The sequence below is a fragment of the Cebus imitator genome, unplaced genomic scaffold, assembly GCF_001604975.1.
Source record: "Cebus imitator isolate Cc_AM_T3 unplaced genomic scaffold, Cebus_imitator-1.0 Scaffold15, whole genome shotgun sequence".
Lineage (NCBI taxonomy): Eukaryota > Metazoa > Chordata > Mammalia > Primates > Cebidae > Cebus > Cebus imitator.
In genome coordinates, this window is record NW_016107330.1 from 10635992 (window position 1) to 10643878 (window position 7887).

Below are 7887 nucleotides of genomic sequence, written 5' to 3' on the forward strand. Positions count from 1 at the left end.
CTAAGAAATAGCTTAGGCAACGATGGTTTATCAGAAATCATGGAGGCCAGAAGAAAGCAACACAGAACTTTTCAAGTGTTAAAAAAACAAAAACAAAAAACTGTCAACCCTGAATTCTGTATCTGGTGAGACTATCCTTTGGGAATCAAGGTAAGGTCAAGACAATATCAGACAAAAAAAAACAAAAAATGAGAGACTTTGTCACCAGCAGACCTACCCTAAAATAATGGCTAAAGGAAGTTCTTGAAATATTAATAGTAAAGAAATTAATCTTGGAACATCAGAAAGGAAGAAATAACAGAAAGAGCAGAAATATAGAGAGATATATACACACATACATTATATAAGTAATATATGTTCATATGTGCATATGTATATGTTTATATATGTTCATATATGTATATGTTCTATATATATGTTCAAATGTATAATATATTCATATTATGTATGTGTATATCTATAATAGATTTACCTTCTCTTGTAGAGTTTTCTAAGTTATATACATATATATATAATGTATTTATGCAGCCACAACCTCACAGGCTCAATCAATTCTCCTGCCTCAGCCTCCCAAGTAGCTGGGACTGCAGGTGCATGCCACCACACTGCTAATTTTTGTGTCTTGTTTTTGTTTTGTAGAGGTGGGGTTTCACCATGCTGCCCAGGCTGGCCTAAGTTATATTTGATCATTAAAGCAAACATAATAAATTGTCTGAAGTGGTTCTCAAAATATGTAAAGAAAATAATTAAGGCAATTATAGTTTAAATTAGGAGGAAAGGGAAATTTAAAGGAGGTAAGGTTTCTATATTTCACTCAAACTGGTAAACTATTAACATCAGTAGATTGTGATAAATTATGTAAGTAAAATGCAATATCTACTAAAACCACTTTAAAAGATCTACATACAAAGAAATACACTCAAATATACTCTAGATGAATCAAAATAGAATTCTTTAAACAATGCTCAAATAAACCACAGGAAGGCAAGAAAAATAAAACAGAAATAAACACAAAAGTAACAAACAGCAAAAAGTACAATGGCAGACTTAAGCCCGAACATTAAATGTAAATGATCTAATTATATCAATTAAAAGAGACTGGCAGAGTGGATTTTAAAAAACGTGATCTAACTATAAACTATCTATAAAAAACTTACTTCAAATATAATGATAGAGATAAGATGACAGAAAAGATTAGAAAATGATATACCATGCAAACGACGATCAAAAGAAAGCAGGAATGGTTACAATAATATCAGAAAAAGCACAGCAGCTTTATCTGTAATAACCAAAAACTGGAAGCAATCACAATGTCTTTCAACAGGCAAATGGTTAAACACACTGTGGTACATCCACACCAGCAAATACCACACAGCAATAAAAAAGTAGCTATTTGTATGTATAACAACTTGGGTGAACCTAAGGACATCATGCCAAGTGGGGGGAAAACATATCAAAGGCCACACACTGTATTATTTCACTTATATAATATTTTCAAAATGATAAAATCTTTGAGCCAGGGAACAGATTAGTGGTTGCCAAGGTTTAGGGACAGTAGGAAAGAGAGGCAGGGGTGGGTGTGACTATGTAATAGGGAGTCAGTTCTATTTTTTTAGATTTTTTTCTTTGAGACAGAGTCTCACTCTGTCACCCATGCTGAAGTGCAGTGGGGCCATCTCGGCTCACAGAAACCTCCACCCCCCAGGTTCAAGCAATTCTCCTGCCTCAGCCTCCTGAGTAGCTGGGATTACAGGCATGCACTATCACACTCAGCTAATTTTTGTATTGGTCAGGCTGGTTTCGAACTCCTGACCTCAAGTGATCCATCTGGCTCTATGTTTGATGTTTGATATCTGACAGCAACCAAGCCCACCACTTGCCCTTCCCCTTTTGTCCCACATCTAGGCAAGATAAAACCTGAGTGCTTCTTCCTTTGGCACCAACAGTAAATTCAAACCACAAAGGCCAGCTCATGCACCAGGAACCACTGAGGCCTATTAAAAATTCATCCCAACCCTTGAGGTTTATTTTAAACACTCCGTAATATCCTTGTGGTCAATCCATCTATAAAAACTGAAAGCCAGCCTTCCCTTCCTGGTCTCTCAAGCCATTTTTTACTTGGTTGGGAGCTTCTCTGCTCTTTCTTAAGAGCTTCATTGTGCGAATAATAAACCTTTAATACACTTTACGGTGTGTCCCGGGAGAAGCTGCAGGGAATGGGTGGGTGTCTGTGTGTGTGATCATCGATTTCTATAAGGACACAGCAGTGTCTGCTCAACACTGTGCCTGGCACATGGTAGGGACTCAACCCCAGAGTAGAAAGTAAGGTAGATACAGGGACAGAATATAAGAAGCCTTATAGTAAAGGGGTGCACACAGAGGGGTTGGACCCATGGGAAAGGGTCAAGGCTGAGGATCCCCAGGCCCATGCTTTAAATCAGAGAAAGGTATGCAGTGATTTATTCTCATTTAGCTAAGTTCAGGTCCACACTAAAAATGCTCTTTCAAAGCTCTTCTGTGCCCAGCTCCATGGGATAAAGATGGCCCCCTCCCCTTAGGAACTCCCAGACCTAATGCCAGAGAAGCGAGAAAGGTCTTGGCTACTCCTAGAGATAAAAATGGGACTGAGGGGCCGGGCGCGGTGGCTCAAGCCTGTAATCCCAGCACTTTGGGAGGCCGAGGCGGGTGGATCACGAGGTCAAGAGATCGAGACCATCCTGGTCAACATGGTGAAACCCCGTCTCTACTAAAAAAATACAAAAAAATTAGCTGGGCATGGTGGCGCGTGCCTGTAATCCCAGCTACTGGGGAGGCTGAGGCAGGAGAATTGCCTGAACCCAGGAGGCGGAGGTTGCGGTGAGCCGAGATCGCGCCATTGCACTCCAGTCTGGGTAACAAGAGCGAAACTCCATCTCAAAAAAAAAAAAAAAAAAAATGGGACTGAGGCTTCTCCAGGGCAGGGACTGAATTCGGGTTATCTCCGAGTCCTCCTGCCCAGCACAGTTGCGGCACACAGTGGATGCTCAATACAGATTTGAAGAATGAATGAACCCACAATTCTCTCCTTCGAGCCTCACTAAACCTCCCCTTTAAAAAGCCAACATAGGGCTAGGCACAGTGTGGCTCATGCCCATAATCCCAACACTTTGGGAGGCCGAGGCAGGTGGATCACTTGAGACCAGGAGTTCAAGACCAGCCTGGCCAACATGGTGAAACCCTGCCTCTAATAAAAATGTGAAAAAAAAAAAAAAAATTAGCCAGGTGGCCAGGCATGGCAGCACATGCCTATAATTTCAGCTACTCGGAGGCTAAGGCAGGAGAATCACTTGAACCCAGGAGGCAGAGGTTGTAGTGAGCCAAAATCACACCACTGCACTCCAGCCTGGGTGACAGAGTGAAACTCCATCTTTAAAAAAAAAAAAAAAAGCCAACATAGGAGTTTTTATTTCAGCTTCAGAGATGCCAGTGATGCCTCTCCAGAAGGAAGGAAGACAAGGAGAAGAAAGGGGCTGGAAATGGGATGGGAGTAGGGGGGGAGTTTCTCTGAAGTGGATCCTGCAGACTGGACCCTCAGGCAGGAGACCCAGTATGAAAAGTAAAAAGTTCCTCTTCAGAGTTTCCCTTCTTGTTAAAGAATAAATAGTAAATGTTAGAAATAATAGTTTCTTACGAAGACTAACTTCCTTCAAAGCCTTCTTGCTTTTTGCTAATAACTCTTTGTTAAGCCCTAGCCTATGTAGCTGTTAGCTATAAAGGAATAAGTACATTCTATGTCCTTGTACTTTAACCAAGATATTTGTTCTGGACATGCTCAGGCAGGTCCCAGCTCGCAGCCTATGCCCCTTCTTTATTTGGAAATGTGATTACTTTTCCAAGTCCTTTTGCAATCAACTTTCTCTTTTCCTTTGTTCTCCATTGCTTTTACCTATTTATGAAAGTTTTAAGTTGTTAGCCAATCGGGTTTAGCTTAAACTGTGAGGTCCAGCTCCAACCAATGGAGATGGGATACAGCAGTAAGGACCCAATGGGTAAGAGAAAAATATTCCTGCCTTTCGTTTGTTCATTGTGCTTTCACGGCAAGATTGCTGATGGACAGCACCCTTTCTGCAGAAAGTAAAATTGCCTTGCTGAGAAAACGTTTTGTCTGAATGCTAATTTTTCCTTGCAGCACCTAGGAACAAGCATTCTGTCTCCAACAACCAGGCCAGGCCCTATAAGTCCAGAGTGAGCTGGTTTGTGCCTGAGTGAGCAAGCCAGGGAGGGCCAATGCCCTGGCTTCTGAGTTTTACCCAACTTCCTGGTGTCTTTGTACCTGTCCCATTCTGTCTCCCTAGATTCTAAGAAAATCTCTCAGTGTTTCTCTGCTGGGCCCAGGGGACTCAGGAAAGAGCTAAAAACTCACACTCACCCTTTGTGGGGAATGTTTGCAGCAGGAAGTGTATCAGGAGAACCCTAAGGTTCCATGAGCTCAGTATTGCTCAAGGGGCTGACCAGGGTTTGAATTGGCTTCCACTGCTTACCAGCTGTGGTATGATCTTAGCAAGTTACTTCACTGCTCAGGGCCTCTATTCATCAGTCTGTAAAATGGGGATCATTGCAGCAATCCATATGGTGAATGAGAGGATTTTCTTTAGGAAGAAAGTGTGTGTTTTTATTTTGAGGCAAGAATGAAATGGCACAATGAAAGGAGAAAACACAGCCCAGTTTCTGGCACATGGCTATTATCTCAGACGTGCAGAATCTCCAGCAGAAGGGCGCATATCTGGAAAAGAAAAAGAGAGACCCCAGGAATAAGAAAGATAGTAATGGTGATGATAATGATGATGATGATGGTGACGAAGGCCATAATGATGGGGATGACAGCAAGAGGACAGAAGAAAACTTTACTAAACACCCACCTTATTGCAGCGTAGGCTCTGTTCTAGAAGTTTCATGCAGTATCTTACTGAATTCTCCTACCACCCATCCTGTCAACCCATTTCACAAATGAGGTACCAGACCCAGAAGTTTAGTGACTTACCCAAGATCACATAGCTCAATTTCAGGTCTGTCCATCTGTGGGACATTAGTTCAGTCTCAGTGAGTGGGAGACAGACAGAGCTGTTCTGGAACCTGAGCCTGGGCCTCGCCCAGGGAGAATTTTGGAGATTTACCATCCTCTGCAGCTTTCTGATCCTCTTTCTTGATTCCTTTATTCAGCAATAAATGTCCACTGTGCCTGGCCTTGGGGCTGGGAACACTGGAGTGGCTCACATACTTTCTTTCCTCTGGGGACACTCAGGCAGTCTCAGACAAGACAGGGGAGCGTGCCACGAAAACAATTAACTACAAAACAAGAGAATGAGAACCACACTAAGGTGCTGAGAACACTAAGACGGAGTGACATTCCAGCGGGGGAAGGCTCAGAGGGCTTCACAGAAGAAGTGACTTTGGGTGGGCTTCAAGGGATGGATAGGAATTTGAGGACAAGTTGAAAATGACACAGGGAACTGTTTGAGCTAAGGCAGGGGGGAAGGGAAGAAAATCTGGCCATGGCGTGCCGTGGAGGAAGAGTCCAAAATCACTCTTGCTTGGGTATCAGCCAGAGCAGAGGGTCCGTGGAGAGGAGGTGACGAGGTGGATGACAAAAGGACCCCCTGCATGCCATGTTATGCAGTTTGGATGTCCCCAAGGGCAGCGGAGAGTCATGGAAAGGGGCTGAACTGGGGAGTGGGATGATCAGGTTTGTGCTTTCAAAGGCTGGCCCTGGTGGCAGTGGGGTAGGGAACAGAATAGAAGTGGTGGAAAAGAAGGAATTCAGAGAGGGACTGGGAATGGGTCTGGACCCGCTTTCCCTGGGAGGAGGCCAGAGAAGGGGGCTGACCCCCAGTGGTGCCTTTCCCAGTCATCCCCTCCAACGTCTTTCTCCCGCTACTTGTCTTTCACTGGAGCAACCTGACACCCTGGGGTGGAGGACGCAGACACTGGCTAAGCACCTGGGCCCTGAAGACAGACCCAGGCTCTGCCACTTACCAGCGGAGTGACCTTGGACATGCCACAGAGCCTCTCTGAGCCTCAGCTTCCTCACCTGAGCGACGAGTCATCGTAAAATTGCATAAAATCACATATAAAAGGGATTAGTCCAGGGCTGGCATCAAATCAGTACTTGGCAAATGGTAATGATTATCCCCATTTGATACATGAAGAAACGAAGGCCCCAGAAAGACGCTGTGACAAAGCTATGGAGGGCAGCTCCTCCCACTCCCTGCCCTTCACCTTCATCATGTTTCTTCTGTAAATGGCCTGCTAGTCCCACACTTTCCTGCTCTGCACAATGCATTAGGGACCTTCCTGGAGCCAGGTCCCAGGGCAGGGAAGTTGGCGGATGCGTGGAGTGTCAGAAGGGAGAAGCAACAGCAGCCACAGGAACTTAGCGAATTCTCCTTCACTCCCCAGACACACCTTCAAACTCCTATGTCTCCTCTGCCATCATCCAACCTCCCCTGGATACGGAACTCTCCTCTAGCTCCTTTGCCACGGAGCCATTCATGGGCACAAATGGCTTGTCCTCCTCTGCCTTCCTACAGGGCAGATAAAACTCCCCTACCCAGGAGCAGAGTCCCCACGAACAGGACTTCCTGCGGACCAGGATGAACAGTGAGCCTCCAAATCGCTCTTCCTTGGGTATCAGGAGCTCTGGGTTCAAGTCCCAGCTCTGCCATTGACACGCAATGGGATCTTGATATTTTCCTTCTCAGGACCTCAGCTTCCCCAACTCAAAGGGAGTGGGATGGATCCGACACTCTCTAGGGGCCTCCCACGTGTGTCCTGCGGCTTCTTCTGCCTCTGTTGGATTTCCCCCTCCTCTCCTCTCCCGAGCCGTTTCCGGGCCCTCCCCGGGTGTCTCCTTCCAAGCCACAGCCTCAGCCCTACCCACGGCTCCCAGAAGCTTTGCTTAAGCTGCCTGGAGTTCCCAGGGTCCCAGGGACACAGATCCCACCCCAGCTGTGAGCATCCCCCTGGCTGCCGTGGGCACAGTGCCTTCTGACACAGTGATGCCCAGCCCTCCCACTCAGAGTCAGCGGGACCCAAAGGAAAACCCCTCAGCTCTGTCTGCGCCAACAGCAGAGGTAGCCAGAGCTGGGTTTAAAAATATGAGCGCCCAAGTACCCTGAGTGCCAACTGCCCACACAGCCTGCAGGCTGTGCTGCCCACTCCCAGATGTCATCGTGGCCACTGTGGGTGGCACAAAGGGAATGTGGTGGGGGGGTGGTGAGTCCAGAGAGGCCCGGGGGTGGCTAGTGAGGGGGATGGACATTCCTCAGAGCCTAGACCACAGAATAGGGCTGTTTACACCATCTGGTCATGCCCACTTCTTTGGTCTCTGGAAATAACCAAGCCAATTCTGTTCAGACTCACAGTGTCATAGGAAGTAGAGTCTAACAAGGCTGGAATCAAATCCTGAGTTGGCCACTTACCGGCTGTGTGTGTTTGGGCAGGTCACTTGGCCTCTCTGAGCCTCAGCTTCTATCTGTAAAATAGAGATAATAAAAGTACCTACCTCATAGGGCTCTTAGGAGAATTTGATGAGACAGTGCCTGCAAAGGGACTTAGCTCGGAGCCTGACCCGCGGTAAGGACTCGATCAGGGGTAGTTGTCTTTGCTGTTTCGGTTATCATGATATGGCGTGGCTTTGCTATACCACAAGGTCTTCATTAGATCTCGACCAAGGAGTAAAGGAGAGAGTCGGAAATGAGATGTCCATGCTCCACTCTCTTGTAGCCTCCAGACCCCTAAAGTCCAGGCACATCTGGCACCCACGAAGCCAACAATGGGGTTCCTTCTCTTGGTTAGATAAATGGCAAATTGGGGCCCAGACAGGGACTGTGACCTGCGCAGGCAAGCTGG